At 45.2% G+C, this 18,293-nt stretch overlaps 1 long non-coding RNA gene across 16 annotated transcripts in view; it reads left to right on the plus strand.

Moving 5' to 3' along the window:
• The window catches only part of LOC128323519 (uncharacterized), a 440,731-nt gene that overhangs the window by 97,405 nt on the left and 325,033 nt on the right, over positions 1-18,293 (plus strand). The window lies entirely within an intron of this gene.

Below are 18,293 nucleotides of genomic sequence, written 5' to 3' on the forward strand. Positions count from 1 at the left end.
GGCTTCCTTTTTAATTCTTGTGTAGAAGCTGGAATGTTCAACAATCAAGGAAGGGAGGCCACTGAAACAGCTATAACCTCCTGAAAATAACAAAAATAATGTAAAAATAATAAATCCAAGCAGTATCTTGAACCAGGCACACGTCTGACATATCACATAGCATTGACAGTAGATTGGGCACAAGAGATATCCCAGAGTTCAAGAGAGAGCCACTGCAACACTGTAAGGAGGATGCTATGCCTTATAGATCCTTACCTCGGAGGGTGGTGAAACATTCCTACGGACATTAGGAACCAGAGAATTGCCAGTCTCTCTGTCCTTTTCAATATGTTAGTTGTAAACATATTTATCTAGACCCATTTCAAACTTGCTTTAGAGCTGGCTATGGGGTTGAGTCAGCCTTGGTTGGTCTGATGGGTGACCTTAGCAGGGAATTGACAGAGGGAGTGTGACTCTGCTGGTTCTTCTGGAACTCTTGGAGGTGTTCGATACCATCGACCATGATATCTTTCTGGATCACCTGGGGGAATTGGGGATATGAGGCACTGCTCTGCAGTGGTTCCGCTCCTATCTCTCAGGCAGATTCCATATGGTGGAACTTGGTGACAGTTGCTCTTTGAAACAGGAGCTATTATATGGAGTTCTTCAGGGCTCCATTCTGTCACCAATGCTTTTTAATATCCATACTAGCTGACCCCGCACAGAGCATCTGTGCAGTTGTGCACTGAGCCTGTGGCACCCCCCCACAGTGCTCTCGCTCGCTCGCTCTCCCCCCCCCCGCAGCTCGCTTGCTTGCTTTCTCCCCCCGCAGCTCTCTCCTCCCACAGCTCTCCCCATTGGGCGGGCCAGGGCCAGGCCATTCCGCTCCCACCTCCTCCTCCCGGCTGATAGGGCTTTTCCTGCTGTCTGCCCACCTCCTCACCGTCACCATTATTTCTCCCCACCACCGCCTCCTCTTCCTGGCTGGCAGGGCTTCTCCCGCCGTCCACCCACCTCTTCTGGCCGGAGAGGCTTCGGCTGCCAGCCCTCCGCCATTATTTTGCATCTTGACCTCCGCCATTATTTCTCTGCACTTCAATGCTGCAACTCTTGCACGCTCTAGAGCATCTGCACATTAGTACTTGATTGCTCCCCTCACCTCAGAGATCTCTCCTGTACTCCTGCTCCTCCTCCATCCCGTTGCTTCCATCCCCCTCACCCTTCTTGGTCGTGGCTGCAGCATTGCTGCTGCCTATTGGCCAAGCTGCAGCCCCCTATCCCCAGAGACCTCCCTACCCTCACCTGAGCCTCACACCTGCTCCTTTCTCCAGGAGCAGCAGCAGTGGTTGCCCGGGTCCTTTCTCGCTGCTGCCGCCACCATGGCCACTCGTTCCCCTCAGGCCGCTGACAGGCCCGGGCCCTTCCCTTGCCTGCCTGCCTCCCTCTGACAATGGCTTCGGTAGCCCCAAACAGCAACAGTGGTTGACTGGGCCCTTCCTTGCTGCTAGTGCTGCCATGGCCGCTCATTCCCCTCAGGCTGCTGACAGTCTCTCCTCCACTCTTTCTTCTCCTCCACTCTTTCTTCCCCACTCTTTCTTCCCCCTCCTTTCATGTTCCCCCCCCTCCCTCCCTCCCTGAGTTAACAGATCTTGTTCATCTTGTTTCCTCATCTAATTCACACAACGGCAGCCTCTTCTCCTGAAGGAGCTCTTTCCTCCCTCACAACTTGTCTTTTTGCAGACCCCTGCCTGCTATCCTTTTATATATATACTAGTAATTTTAAGCCCGTTAAAATAACGGGCGCTAGCAGGGTTGTGTAGCTTTTCACATGTATGTATGGAGCTTTGGTCGGTTTTGGGGGGGGGTGCTTGTGTGTTACTTTGTGTGCCGTTTGATGTGTTTGCCGCCCAGAGTGTTGTCCGCTGATCCCGCCTCTACCCTCCCCCCGGCATGGCCGGTCCTCCTGCCGCCGCCTCTACCCTCCCCCCAGCTTGTCCGGTCGTGTTGCCTCGGCGTGTTTGTGGCTGGGCTGGACCCGCCGCCGCCGCCCAGAGTGTTGCCCGCCGATCCCACCTCTAAACACCCCGCGGCATGGCCGGTCCTCTTACCGCCGCCTCTACCCTCCCCCCGGCTTGTCCGGTCATGTGGAGCCGCCGCCGCCGCCCAGAGTGTTGCCCGCCGATCCGCCTCTACCCTCCCCGCGGCATGGCCGGTCCTCTTGCCGCCGCCTCTACCCTCCCCCCGGCTTTGCCGCCTGGTTGCCAAAGTTGCCGCAGCCAACATGGCCGCCTGGTCCTGGCGGTCGTGTCTCCCTCGGCGTGTTCTGGGCATGCACTCCACGCATGCCCAGAACAGCCGAGGGAGACACAGACGCACACAATCCAACGAAGACACGGACGCACGCCAGGCACTTTATTATAGAGGATAGATTCCTCTCCTCTACAATCAAGAACATCTTCCAACCAGTAACAGCTGCATTCCACTGACCTTAACCATCATAGGCTCCTCATCCGTATCTGCATATAGAATCCCCACTGCCCAATCACCATGGTGCTTCTGCTCTCACAGGCTCCTTCTCCCTATCTGCATATGGAATCCCCACTGACCAATCAGGTGCTTCTGCTTGCAAACTCTGTCAGCCAATTGCCTCCTTTCTACCACATCCCCACGCATGGCCCATCTTGGAGAATTAATAGTATAGATGAATCTGTTGGGTGAGGTCATCAGGAGATTTGGTGCTGGGTGTTAATGATATGCTGATGACACCCAAATCTATTTCTCCTTGTCGTTGTCATCCTCATCATGGAAGTGGCATTCATTCCCTAAATGCCTGCCTACAGGCAGTAATGGGCTGGATGAGGTATACAAATTTAAACTGAATCCAAGCAAGATGAAGGTACTTATTGTAGGGGCTCAGAATTTGAGGGATGAGTTAGATCTTCCTGTGCTGGATGAGGTTACACTCTCTCAGAAGGAACAGGTATGCAGCTTGGGGGTACTCCTGGACCCTGGACTCACCCTGATATTTCAGGTGGAGGCTATGGCCAGGAGTGCTTTCTACCAGCTTTGACTGATGTGACAGCTGCATCCATTCCATGAAGAGGATGACCTCAAAACAGTGGTGCATCAGCTGGTAACCTCCAGGCTTGCCTATTGCAATGCGCTTTACGTGGGGCTGCCTTTGTACATAGTTCAAAAACTTCACTTTGTTCAAAATGCGGCAGCCAGATTGGTCTCTGGGGTAACCCGGAGAGACCATATTATGACTGTTCTCAAACAGTTGCATAGGCTGCCAATATGTTTCCAGGCAAAATACAAAGTGCTGGTTATTACCTTTTAAGGCACTGAATGGCTTATGTCCGGGTTAAATTAGAGAACACCACCTTCTGCATGATCCCCACCACACATTAAGGTCATCTGAGGAGGTACATCTGCAGTTACCACCGGTATGCCTGGTGGCGACTCAGAGGCAGGCCTTCCTTGTAGCTGCTCCTGGGCTGTGGAATGCATTTCCGGAAGAAATCTGTAGTCTGAGTTCATTGCTGGCCTTCAGGAGAGCCCTTAAAACCTATCTGTTTGGCCTGGCCTTCCAGGGTTTCAAAACTGTTTTACATGCTTTAATTGTTAATGGTTTTATGTTGTTTAAAAAGAATTGTAATTGTTCTGTAAGGATTGCTTTTAACGTATTGATTTGTGGGTTTTATTTTTGTTGTGCAGCACCCGTAGCCATTTGGATGGGGCGGCATATACATGAAATAAATAAATAATAAAATAAATATTGTAACTGTAAGAATTGATATTATAGTGATGTTTGCTGTGTGCTATTTTAGCGATGAGTTGACATTCTGAAGCACATGGAGTCAGTGGGTGGCATCCTGACTAATGAAAGACCTGTCCTTCTAGGGGCTACTGGGGCTCAGTGGGAGCCCTTGCACAACTCCTCCTGTGTGAGCCCAGTTGTACAAGAGCCTCTTGACTCTGCAAGGCTCCCCATACTTCAGAATGGCTCTGCAGGATCAGAAACATGCCACTCAGTGAAGTCTTAAATGCTCTTGCGCAACTGTGCTCCTGAAGGGGTGGGGTGGGAAAATTGTGTGAGGCATCCCATACCGCCCTTGCAGCCCCTATGAGCACGGGCACAGCATTATTAAGGATGCTGGCCACTGTGTCTTCATATAAGTATCAGGTGAGAACAACAAATGAAATACCACAAGCACAGTCGGATAATCCAAGTATCTTGTCATCTCTCCAACATCTGCTGTGGCTAGTGATCAAGGTCGTTTCTTACGGCAAAGAATGAAAAAAGCCCTCTTAACCAATGGTTTCTTCTCTCCAACCTTCTTACACTGCAACCAAACTGTTTCAGTGCTTTGATGTGTGTCAAATGTGAACTTGGTTATTGATTCTGCTTTGATTTGCTATTGTTTTGTTACACTTTTCTGTGTTTATATGCAGTGATTGTATCTATTTTTATGGCTTCCTTTCTTTGATTGCTAGTTTAGATATGAGGTAGCCAACTCCTCTTCCCCCTCTGATCTCTTTTGTGTTTTGATGTTGGAATTTTGGCAGATGCAGCTTGTCATGCAAGGATGAGAAGTTTAACCAGCTTCAGTCACCCCTTCTGCATGAAACTTAAAAGTTCAGGAATCCTGCCCTTCTTTGCATCTGGTCATTCCAATATGGAGGGTTTCTGGTCTGCTCTCAGTCACCACCATACACCTCTAGATGTTGTGTGGAGACACTTGATATGTGTAGACCCAGAGAGGTCTGAGGCATACAGTGTTGTCAAACAGGCTGGGGATCAGGTTCCAGTAGGGGCAGATCCAGAAGTGGAATGTGTGGAATAACAAAAACCTGATCCAGAGATATAGGAAGTGGTTGAGGATATGCTGCTGTTCATGTTCCAGAGCAGACAAACAAGAGAATCAGCCACCCAGGGCCCCACACTGCAGCACAGTAACGGAGGAACTCTTCTAGTTCCAGTAGAGCTGGAACAGTATTGAGTCTTATGGAGGGCTGTCATGACTCCTGCCAGAACCAGAGGAGGAGTGGGGGGGAGTTCACTGGGGTTGAACCCTTGACTGTAAGGGATTCACAGGAGGCTGCCACCATCCACTTTATTTTGATGTGGGAAAACCATATAAGGTTCTGGGGGCAAAACCTTCCCAAAAAGGGCTGAGCTGTCCCAGGCCTCCAAAGGTGTGTGACTAAGGCGGACCCAAAATGAAGAGTAGCACACTTCACCACCAAGGATTTATTATTACATTAAAAGAAAAACAAGATTATGCAATAAGATCAATTGTCTCTTCATAAAGCAGATTGTAAAAGAGAGAGAGTTTTCATTAAACCTAGCAACTCAGATTTCAAGCAATACAGAAAAAGAAAATAACTTCCCACACATGTCTAACTGTACTGGGCCTAACTCGTCACTCGCAGGCTGCAGTGAGCCTTCCCATTTCCCCAGCAGCTCTCAACCTGCTGCTTTCTCAGGGACCTCCTGGGACAGAACTAACCAACAGAGCAAAGCTTTTCTTCTCTCCAGTAAGTGGCTGGGTGTGTAGTTCCTGCCTAGTCCTCTGGATTGGTCCTTCTGTCTTGAATTCCCCAGGCTTTCCGCCTTATTAGGAAAGACCTAGCCTGCCAGCAGTTGCTCTGAGTAAGGTCTAGTCCTCCCCCAGAGCCCTACCACCACTACAGGGGCCCTACACAAGCTAGAGACAGCCCTGGTGGGGTGGCTAAACATTGTCAACGGGCTGGCATATGCTAAAAAGAACCCCACACCCAATTATGATTCATCATAGAGGGACCAGCAAGCTATTATCACTTTGGGCCCTCTAAAACCCAGAGATGGCCCTGCAAGTCTGTTTTTCGTTCCTCCTTCCAAGGACAAGTTGCCCAGACTGAGGAGCTAAGCCTCAGAGAGAGCAGAGAGACTATTGGCTTCCCAGATCTCCTGAGTCTTCTTGGGCTGGCTGTATGCCCACCCCCCGCCCCCAGGGGCGTATCTAGGATGGGGCAGGCAGGGCACATGCCCCGGGCGCCACTTGAGGGAGGGGCGCCAATTTTTAAAATTTTTTTTAAAAAGGCCACTGAGAACAAAATGGCCACTGCACATGCTCAAATGGTCTCTGTGAGGCCCTAGGCCAGGCTTCCCCAAACTGCGGCCCTCCAGATGTTGCTGAACTACAACTCCCAGCACCCCGAGCCACAATTTATTGTGGCTGGGTATGCTGGGGGTTGTAGTTCAGCAACATCTGGAGGACCGCAGTTTGGGGAAGCCTGCCCTAGGCCATGCCAGGCCTCACAGAAGCCATTTGAGCATGTGCAGCGGCCATTCTGTTTTCAGTGGCCATTTTTGTAAAAAAAAAATTACAAAATGGCCACTGCACATGCTCAAATGGTCCCTGCGAGGCCCCAGAGGCCAGCGGAGGGCGGGGTAACCTTTGCAGACTCCCCCACCCCACAGCCTTTAGGAATCCCCCCGAAGGATTAAATAAAATCCAGGTAAAATAAAATTTCTTTAATGTAATATAATATGCCACTGTACACAAATTCAGTTTGGCACTATGTACAGAGAATCAGGACTTGTGAATACTGAGCTGAAGCTTATGAGCTAGGATTGTATTCATTTGCTCTTACTTTGCTTCTTGTGATAAGTGAGTTAAATGTGATGTCTTAATAATATGGCTATTAATGGTGAGTTTGTCTTTGAATCAGTGTGAAATCCTTAGTATTAAGGTCTACTGGGAGTTTCTTGCTCTTTCTCTCATTTTAACTGTCTTTCTGAAACACTAGATTATATTCTAAGCAGTGACACAGTTTACTCTGCATATCCTTTATTTTCAGAGTATCTGGGAAAAGTCAAATTCTCCATTTATTTTTAAAACTTATGTAATAGTGATGCTACAATGTATAGTAGAGAATAAGACAGGCACTTCTGTTTAGTTTTCCAAGTACACCTTCACATAGTATTTGGGTATTTCATGAGCCCCTGCATACTGAAATTTATAGTTTTCCCGCATTTTTGGTCTGGCTACGTCCACTGCTAAATAGTTTTTGAAATATTAAAAGATTAATTAGCTTGACTTGTATTTTTCAGCTGATATTATGGTAAAGTTGTCTGAAAGATGAGTGTCAGATGTTTGGGCAGGGGGCACAATTTCAGTGCTTGCCCTAGGCCAGGGCTGCTCAGCTTCGGCCCTCCTGCAGATGTTGGCCTACAACTCCCATAATTCCTGGCTATTGTCCACTGTGACTGGGGATTATGGGAGTTGTAGTCCAAAAACAGCTGGGGGGCCTAAGTTGAGCAGGCCTGCCCTAGGCGCTATTTTCCCTTGATACGCCTCTGCCGCCCCCCACATCTGGGGGTGCTTTTGTGCAGCCAAGCACAAGATAGCCAGTGCCTCCTGGCTCCAAACTGTGTGTGATGCTTCATTTCTTCCACACTTCCTTTGAAAGGCATCACAGTGGCACGAGATACCTAGGCCCCTGTGTTAGATCCCCTGGCTTCTTGCCCCTTACAGAGATCAAAGTGCTGAGCTGCTCTGTGGTTTGGCTGCCAGTTGGAGTGGCAGTCACACCAAAACTGTTTTCAGCTGCCTTCATGTGGCAATTGCCATGTTTAAGCTGGTCATCAGTTTGTGGCTAGCACGTTCCCCACATGGTTATAGGCGTCCAAGTAGGATTCCTGCCTTTTGGCTGTAGATGTATCAGCTTAGGAAAATTCCACTTTCTGTCCCCACCCCCTGCATAGAGAGAGGAGGTGTGGTAGGTGGGAAGCAAAAGTGAGTGTATGGCTGGGGATGAAGGAAGAAGACTGGTCTGGAAAGGGAAGGGATTGACCAGCACAGGAAGTTCCATCCTCCTTCCTGACTGAGCGCAGACATGTAGATTGCTGACAAGAGGGGAAAGGAACTGTATACAGGGAGCAAAAAGAGAGGAGGGAGGTTCCTAGAGTGGAAATCCTTTTCCTTTCTAGCTTTCTCCCTCCACCCTGGTCACCCCTTTACTCCCACTTTCCTGTCCTTCACATGCTGGGCTTCATGCCCCATCCCTGCCATATGGGGATAAGAGATCTGGATTGTGCCTCCCAGTTTACCATGTTTGAAACATAAAAAGGCCTTCAGTTGTACCCTAATGGCACCAAGTTACATATTGTTGAACTGAATCTAAATAAGGGTTTTTGTATTGTTTTATTTGAAGCTGCCTTCTAAGTAACTGTGGTTTCTGGCTTATGTAGTTATAGGAGTTTCCATATGTCCAAATTTAACTGACACGGGCTGACATCTGACTAAATTTACTAGAGGGGAGTCCTAACAAAATTTAATCTGAATAGTACTATTCATGAAGTTTGGATGTCAGCCACTGATGCAAGTTGCTGTGTTTGCTATATTAACATGAAGATGGTCTTGTCTTTTTGTCCAAATATTGATCATTATGGAACTCACACACTTCGTATCACTCTTTCTATATGGAGTATGTGTGTTCCATAATGATCAATATTTACAAGGCACTGACCTGTAAAGTTTGGTGCAGAATGCATTTCACATTCTTCAAACCACTTCCTCCACCTTTAAATTTCCAGTTGTGGGTGACTGTTATGGTCGTTGCACTTCTTTTTCTTTTTGCAGAAGTGACCTGGATACAACAGCTTCTGCAGCAAGGCATTTTCTTCAGTGTTTATTACTGCCAAGGAGATGATTAGAGCTGTGAGATTAAGGCTTCAGAGTCAAATCCTGAAGTAGAGGGATTCTTGAAAGAGACCAGTGTGGGAAGGCTTCTGGTGCTATTTCTTTAGGACACATGTAAGAGGGAAGGGGACACGCTGTGATTGTTGAGGTTCCATAAAACCTAACTCAGGTTTTTCTTATCTTTTAAAAAAGCGGATTTGATTCAGTTACACAAATTCATAGAGGAAATGTCTGTCGACAGCTATTAGCTATGGTAGCCAAATGGAGCATCCAGATGTACCTTTGAATACCAGATGCTGCACGCAAAGGAGGAGAAGGCTATTGGCTTCATGCCCTGCTTCCCAAGAACATCTGCCTGGCCTCAATTAGAAATGGAATGCTAGCCTAGATGGGCCCTTGGTGTGTTGCGGCAGGCCTCTTCTATCATCTTAAACTGCTTCTCACTCTGGAGGAGAGGCATGCGTGGCTAATGTAAAGAAAGGATGGACCTGAGCTGAGTGTTTCCCTCCTCTGCTGTCTCACCCATGGCTTGGGTCATATGATGTTTGCTTCCCAGTGGAGCAGTGTCAGGAGAGCAGAGAGGGGAATCGCCAAGACACTCCTTTCTGCCCCAGCCATCTTTCTCTTCCTGCAAGTGGAGGTGAGAAGTATGAACTCTGCTACAGATGAATCAAGTAATGGCATAGTGGGGCTGGGTGGGGAGAGGAAATAATGGCTTAGTCAATCTGCTTCTTTCTCCAGACACCCCCCGATTTTAAGTCTCTTGGTACAGACAAACAGATGGCAACTCAGTGCATGACTATAGCATGGCTCCCATTTTCTCATACCTTTCGGCTGTGTAAACTGCATCAAGGACTTCTCTGTGTGTTCAAAAACAGTATATGCAAAATTTTAATAGGAAGTTGAGACAGTCATGGCACCTTGGAAAGAAGGAAGGGCTGAATTAAATGCATATTTTTGGATACTGTAATATACTCGGTCTGTTTCTTTCTGGGCACTCATTGGCCCCTCTGTATATCAGGTACTTTAGACTGTATGGATTACATAATATATTTTTCTTGGAAGCTCTTATTTCCTCTCACTACCATTTTAACAGTGTATGTCAGAAAATTCTATTTTTGGAAATAGTAGCAAGAAAGAGGTAATGGCTCTTGCTGTTCAGAAATGAATATTATGATTATTTCTGCTCAAATGCTCAGAGAATATCTTTTCTAAGATATGTTGCAGCATCTATAGGGTTGGGTTTCAGATATACTTTTAAAGCAACATGTTAGTCTCCAAAGTCCAGTAGTAGCTACCCCAACCTGAACTGCTTTGTCTAAAACAACAACAACAACAACAACAACAACAACAACAACAACAACAACAAAACCCAAATGTCGCACCTGAAGAAATTGGATTAATACATTGTAGCTTCATGGCTGAGCTAGGTTCAAATCCTGACCTTGCCTTGAAGCAAATAGGGTGAACTTGGGTTAGTCAATATCTTTCAGCCTAACCTACCTCGCAGGGTTGTGATATGGTAGAACCATGCATATCCTGAGTTCCTTGTAGGAAGGATGAGATTAAACTAATCTAATCTAATATATAGAGATATAATAATTCAGGCAGTAGTTGCCTTTGGCAAATGCCTGGGGGTTGTTAGAGCATTGATGCCATCCTCACTGACCTCTGGAAAGTCCTGTTCCACCTCTAGTGTTGCCACTTGTTTTATTTTCTTGCAGAAATTCAATATTTCCAGCATGGTTTTGCAGTGGTGGAGAGGGAAACTTCCTCTGTTAAATTTCTGCCTGTCATTATACTGTTAAAGGCACAGGATAACACCCAACTGGTCTCTCCTTTTGAGACATTGCCAGACAGAGCCCACAGCTCGAGTTTGCAATTTGAAACCTCCTTTTTTCCAAAAACGAAAGCTGTGATTTCCCTAGATGCTAAATTCTATTCCAGAAACAAATGTGTGAAATGCACGCAGTCTTGAATATATTTACAACTCCTGCTGGTCAACAAACACTTCCAGATTTCCCTCAACTCTTATTAAGGCAAAATTTAACAGATTGTTTAGTTTAAGCCAATGTTATTTCCTCTAGAAAACATTACCTAATGATTACATATGAACATCCTCTCTGTTCTCGTTGTTAAAAATTTGCATCTTGGGTAGGCCTTTTTGAAGGAAAGGCTCATGTTAGATTCTCCATGGGTGGTCAGAAAACAGGAGACTTGAAGCATTATTAAGATACAAATTTGTTTTTGCCTGGAATCTTCAAAGGCTTCCAGACTTCCTTGCATGATGATGCAGCCAGGAAGTGGTGTGGGAGGAATTTTCTGAAGCTGGTTTATATAATGGAAAAACTACAGCCACTGTCCTTATTTTCTTTCAGCTGCAAGCAGGTATAGCTTTGGAATCTCTGGCACTTGGGGAACTTTCAGCGTTTGCATTAGTTGCTCTTACGATTTCTTGTTTTGAGTTGTATGAATTCAAGTTGGAAATGTTAAAAACACAATGGTGCATTCATGATTCAAACTGTTAATAAGGTTCTAAAGCTGGGGAAACTTTACATTCTCGGAGGTGCCTCGTTCTGGGACCTTTTCGAGGCCATATGTTTTGCAGATTTCGACTTCCTGCATGTGATGAAGGTTAGAGTTACAGTCTCAAGCTGTACTCCTAGTGCAGTGCTCTCATTTTTCTACTTGGAAAGAGTGGAGAGAGCTTATTTTACCTGGCTTTTAACTGTAAATAATTTTAAACTGTCTAATTTGTTTTTATCTGATGAGATTATTTTGACTTGTTATTCTGTGAAATTGTTTTAACTAATTTTTACTCTGTTGTATAGTTTTAGTGTTTTAAATTGTGCACACCAAGTCACCTTAAGTGGCACAGCGGGGAAATGCTTGACTAACAAGCAGAAGGTTGCTGGTTCGAATCCCTGCTGGTACTATATCGGGCAGCAGCGATATAGGAAGATGCTGAAATGCATCATCTCATACTGCACGGGAGGAGGCAATGGTAAGCCCCTCCTGTATTCTACCAAAAGAAAACCACAGGGTTCTGTGGGCACCAAGAGTCGAAATCGACTTGATGGCACACTTTACCCTTTACTCTGTCTATAGATGCACATATCAGGTGGTATATAAATATGATATACAAATAAATGATGGTGCAGTTACTGTCAGCTATGATGCTGAGCTGGTGCTGACAGCTACATTTGCAAGTATGTATAGAGAGGTTGAGTGCATTATGCATAACATGGCTTGGAAGAAAAAATTCAGATATCCTAGGACCAATGTAATCAATGTTTCTGCAAAACAGCTCAATAAAACTGGACCTGAGTATGGTAGATGAGAACCTAAGACCACCCTTGCTAAATCAGGCCTAAGGCCTATCTAGTCCAGCACCCTGTTTCCTACACTGGCCCACCAGATATTATTATTGTTGTTGTTGTTTACATTTTATATCCCGCTCTTCCTCCAAGGAGCCCAGAGCGATGTACTACATGCTTAAGTTTCTTCTCACAACAACCCTGTGAAGTAGGTTAGGCTGAGAGAGAAGTGACTGGCCCAGAGTCACCCAGCAAGTATCATGGCTGAATGGGGATTTGAACTCGGGTCTCTCCGGTCCTAGTCTAGCACTCAACTATGCTGGCTCTCACGGGATGTACACAAACTAAATATAAATATTCAGTTGTAGTCTGTCTCCAAACCAGAACTGGAAATCACAATTTCAAGTGATAACTATAATTTCATGCAGTTTCATTACTGTGGACTACTGTTACTGTGAACAAGGAAGCACACAGGACAGAAGTCAACCATGTGAGGGAGGAGAAGAGGAAGCAGAAGGACTCAAGCTCAGAGCATGTTTCTGTTGGCCAAACCATGGTGCTTAACGGGGGAAAAACCCTGCCTCCTTTTGAGATCTTCTGCATTTCATCAATCTAGAAATGTAATTTCTACTGCCTGGCTTTTATAATCCACCATGTCCCTGCCAACTCCTGTATGTGTGAACTCCACACCTTTGTCCCCTCTCTCTATTTAACTTAAAAGTTTTTAAATTGTTGTTTCACACTTCATACAAATCTGGCCAGTTTATAAATTATCTCTAGTCTAAGATAATTGTCCCTGTAAATCAGTCAAGGATTTGTGATCCACTCCTCCCTTTCAGAGATCCCAATAGCATCACAACCCACACTGGAAAATCCTCACATTTTTTTGCTTATGGGCCTAGCATACATAAGACACAGATCCCCCCACCAGCCCATCTGTTGGCATTTTCTATATTTCAATTTCAGAAACACATACAACTACCAATTTTGACTGCAGACAGAACCCCATACTTGCTTTTTTAAAAAAACTGACATCTTTTTATTCCCAAGCTATTAGCAAATCCATCTGGCAGTTGAAACTTCCAAGTATGCATACATATAATATCATCTTATGTGTTAATCTATGATAAATAGATGCATGAAATATAAACCACAATTGAGGCTCTCTACAAGACGGTGGCCATCTCATTCAAACGAGCATACTACACTGATCTCTCTCTTGGTTGGCTTCTGTTAAACAAAAGCAGGGCCCTCAACTTGGTCACAGGTTCCCAATGCATGTACATGTGAAACTAAAAGCAGGGGCACAGGAAGCTGGGTGGCAGCCCTGGGACAAGCCGCCACCATGTTTCTCCCCCCACCCCCTTGCCTTGCTCTGCCTCCACTGCTGCACTTCCACCACGTCACCACAGAGGCTGACGGCACAATGGTCACGCTCCTCTCCCATGTCCTCTGGGCCAGTTGGGGAAAACATGTGGTGCCTCCCTAGCACTCTCCAGCCAGAGAAGCGTTTGCTTTGTGTTGAGTGGATGCTTCCTTTTTCTCTAAGCATCCAGCTGGAATGAAGCAAGTGCAGAATTAAGAGGGCACGGGGACAGGCACGTTTTTTCCCCAGCCACCGGGAAGACACTGGGGACAGGAGCATGGCCAGTGCACCCAGCCTCTGCGGTGGGGTGGGGGAAATGAGGCAGGGGAGGAATGCAACTGAGGGAGGCAAGGCAAAATGGGGGACAAATGCCTCCAATGCGAAATAGAGCAGGGTGGCAAATTGCACCCTCGGGGGTGAGGAAAGCCTTGGCGGCCCCGCCAACTCCCCTGGCCCAGGTGCACTCAACCCCCATTGCTCCATAGTCTCCATATGCACCAGACAAGCATACACTCTACACATGATGGCATTCATGGGGTTTCCTCACACATTGTAAGGTGGCCTCGGGAGGGGAAAGGTGGGCTCTAGTTACACACACTTGTCTGTGTTACACTGACTGGGGCATGTTTCCACATAAGGGATTCCTTAGGAAGGCACACAACCTGGAGATGAAGGCATGCTCCCTTTTCTGTCGCAGCTCCTCTGCAACTGGTATTCGGAGGCATCCAATATCAGGAATAGGAATGTCAAACATGTAAGGTGGCTTTATAGATCTGAGCAGAGAAATGTATGGATATGAGCAGGGCAAAGGGTGTATGCTCTATGTGCTTTCTAGAATTCTAAGCTGGGAATCATGTGTGTGTCCCCACCCACTCCCTTCCTCAGAACACTGATAAAGCAAAGCAGCTTTCCATATTATCTCTAGAAGTCTGCTTTTCTTGACTTGATCAGTGCCCCTGAAGAAACATTTCCACTCAAAATGCATTGGACCCAATAATAAACAACCTTCCTAGTACACCTTTTGGGTTTTCCTTTCTACGTTGGTGGCCTCCCTCCCTCTTCTTCTTGGATGACTGTGGTCAAGTCTGATTTTCCTCCAAGTAGGGATGCAGCTGGCTGGCACACCAGCCAAAACTGCTGAAAAGCGCTCCTGGCCACTGCATCTAAGAGTAGTAGATTCTTCATGCGGAATGCAACAAGAGAAAAACAGGTCGAACACCTATATCCGGGCTAATATTCCAGATTAAGTTTTAGTTTGATTGCACACATCTAGTCTCCACAACCAGTATTTATTTTCCTTGCCCGGTACCTGCCTGTGTATCTTTTTGATCATGAATTGATATGACACTGCTCCTGGTCCTTTGTTGGTATTTGTTTCTGGCATAAACCGAAATCAAACTTGGGGGCAGGTGGGTGCCAAGGCCCATTGCCAGATGTATTTTCTTTTCTTTTCTAAGTGCCAGTATTAAATGTTTAAATGTCTAGTAATTGGTATTATTTACCAACACAGTTTGCATCTTGCCTAAAATAAACTCTGGCTTGTGCTTCTGTTGTATATATCACTAAGGTTACACTCTTATCCCAAAGATGTAGAACAAAAATGCTAAACTTATTCTCCTTGGTAGTGCTTTCATATACTATGTATAATTTTAGAGCAAAGGTACTACTTACCTGTCATGCCCAGTTCTTCTGAGGGTCCTGTTGAAATGAATGGGGCTCTTGTGCAGCTCCTGTGAATTTCAATGTGACTTTATGCAAGATAACTTTCCGGTGGATTGCAGCCCATACTAACTGGATGCATTTCTACCTTGGTCACCAAATCAGTCCAGTTGACGTTGATGGTTGACTCATATCTACTAAAGATTCTTCCCTAAAAGAGTTGTACTACTATATGTATAGTTATAGCCATAATAACACTTTCTGCCAGTTTACCTGAATATACATTAAACTGATAGATCTTTCAATTTTCATAGTTTAACTTGTTTAACTTAAATTTAACTTTATTGGTCTTATTTTACACTATATCTCTTTATTAATGTTGTGAGCCACCCCAAGTAGTAGTGTACTGGAGGTATAAATATTTTATATAAATAAATAAATTTTCATTTCCTGGGACATGGTGTTTTTAAAAAAAATTTGGTGCTCGTTCACCTGCTAGTTCTATGCGAAGTACAAAATAATTATTCAAAAAGCATTGTTTACATATATTTTAGATTCTCATGAAGACTCAAGATCCTACACCTTTTTTAAAAAAAAGTATTTTAATATACACTTTCCCTCACATTGCATTGCCTAGTTGGGATGCTGCTCAGTTAATTAAATGGGGGAAATGTTGTTGGTTTTGGCAATATATGTTCTTCTTATCCCTTTTATAAGTATCTGGGGCTCTTCTTTTTGTAACTAGAGATGGTCTTTTGCATTCTGTGCAAACCAGCTTCCCGAGGCCTTTTTTTGTTCGCTGTCAACAGCAGTAGATCTTCAGGTCTTTCCAGATAATTTGTCTTTAATGCAGTATATTTGCAGCAGTTGTTAATTTGTTGCACGGGGTCTCTGCATCCTTCCTCAAGGTAGTATTTCAGTTGCAAGGAGATTTCATTTAGCATTCAGAATGCAGTATTTTGTGCCACAGGAACTGTAATTAGATAGCACAGCCATTATCATGACTGCTGTGTGGTATGTGGTTAAGCAAGTGTTATGAGGCCCTATTGGACATAGATTGTGAATGATGCATTTTCCCCATTCCTCTGCTCATGCTGTTTTGTGACTGTGACTCATATTACTTGATATTAGCATTAAAATTGCTTTAGTGACTGAATGCATGGATCTCCACTGTACCATTCCAATGTGGGAGTCCTATCCTAGTTGCCTCCTTTTAACCAAAAGATCTTGCTCTCTCATGAGTCATTTTATTTTATTTTCCTTAATTATTTGGATGTTTGATCACCAGAATGGAACTCGTGGTATAAAGTTAGGGAGACAGGAGTCACGGGTGAAAAAACCAGGCCAAATGCCTGAGCAAGAGGTCGATAGCTCTGCTAATGGATAATAGCAGAAGTCACCTTAAGGGAAATTAGAAACTCCACTCTTGACATAGAAAGTTAGAACTAGCGAATGCTGATAACATATGGAAGAATGGCGAGCTTAGATCAAGAGTGGGCAGACTTCAGGCTTATTGATCTACTTTGTAAATTATTTTTACTAGAAGACCCATTTCCAAAGCAAGATTAAAAATAGTTACAGAGGGCAGAGACAAATGCAAAACAGTGGTTCAGGGGGTTCAGCCTGTTACGCACTCTATCTTTTGAGCCATACACTTGGAAAACCTCTATATACAAATATAGATCTCCATCTTGTAGATCTACAGATCAGGAATTCAAACACAAACTCTAAACTGGCCATTGGAGCTGATCTAAGACCACAGAATAAGACTCTTGTTTTAACAAGTGAGGAACACTTGCTGAGCTATTGCAAGCTGCCCCAAAATTGGATAATAGGTGCAATGTCAGGGAAGTTAAAAAGACAGATTTACATTCTTGACAGTGGGAGTTGCTGTGGTGAAAACTACAGTGAAAACCATGACTGTGTGGGTGCAAGTCCTACCAGTTTTAAATCTGAGGCCTTACTGAAAACATTTTTCTCAGAGTTCTTATCAACCTGACTTCCGAAAAGGGAAGAATCAAAGCAGGGCCTCCCCACTGACATTTTTGGACAGGAGTATTGTACAGCAGATGGCACTCCTTCAGGAACACTGGACCCAGGCTATTCAGGTCTTTAAAGGTGGAAACCAGTATCTTCAGTTTGGGTCCAGCAGCTAACTCGTAGCCAGTACAAATGAGCAAGAAAAATATGTTCTCTGGAGTTTGCCTATGCCAGGGGTTCTCAAATGTTTTGATACTGTGACCCCCTAAAATAATATCCCCCTAAAATAATATATAAAGCTATGTTACACCACCTCCCATGTTTAAAGCAAGTGGCTGACATCCTGACTAATGATGTGCAGACCAGAAACATGTTGCTGAGGGTCAAGCAATGTGTTTCCAGCCTAGCAGAACGTTCTGGGAGTGCTCCCGGAGTGTGGGCAAGCTCTGAAAAGTATTAGCACTCTTGCACAAGAGTGGAAGACTGCCCATGCTTTAGAAGCACGGGAGACAAGCACAGGGGCTAGTGCTTAACTGCTGTTAGGAGCACGCACACAGTTAGTAAGGATGTCAGCCATTGATTTCATTAAAAGAAATGAAAGATTGTGCTGTCGAGTCAGTGTAGACTCCTGGTGACTACAGAGCCATGTGGTTTTCTTGGTAGAATACAGGAGGAGTTTACTGTTGCCTCCTCTCGCACATTTATAAGATGATGCCTTTTAGCACCTTCCTATATTGCTGCTGCCTGATATAGGTGTTTCCCATAGTCTGGGAAACATACCAGCGTGGAGTTGAACTGACAGCCACTTGCTGCCTAGGCAAGTTGTTTCCCCACTGCACCATTAGGTGGCTTATTGATTTCATTAGGTAGAGATAAATAAAGCACGTTTACCTTTTAAATGAGGATGAGCTTGCTTTGCTCCTACTTATTTTGACTGCCAGTCTAATCTTGGGCTCTAAGTTATTTTCACTAGGTATTTGCTCGTTATAGCAGCAACTGTTGAAAACTCTGATTCACACAAGTAGGATTCAAACAAAGGGGTCAATATTTCCTTGCTTGATTCTCTGTACTTTGCTTGTACAGTAGTCCAAAATTCAGGAAGAGATATGGTCGGAAATGCCAAGTGAAGAGTTGCTCAGACTTCTCTGAGGCATGGGGAGGTGGACAGAGGGATGGGAGCTGAAAAACCACTCGCTGCTCATAAAGCCAAGGACAGGCACAGCAATGGTTAAATGAGCTCTACGGAGTGGGTACTCTCCCCTCGCCCATCAGTCAAAGAAATGCTGCTGCTGTGCCTGCTCT

This window comes from Hemicordylus capensis, chromosome 4 (assembly GCF_027244095.1).
Source record: "Hemicordylus capensis ecotype Gifberg chromosome 4, rHemCap1.1.pri, whole genome shotgun sequence".
Classification (NCBI taxonomy): domain Eukaryota; kingdom Metazoa; phylum Chordata; class Lepidosauria; order Squamata; family Cordylidae; genus Hemicordylus; species Hemicordylus capensis.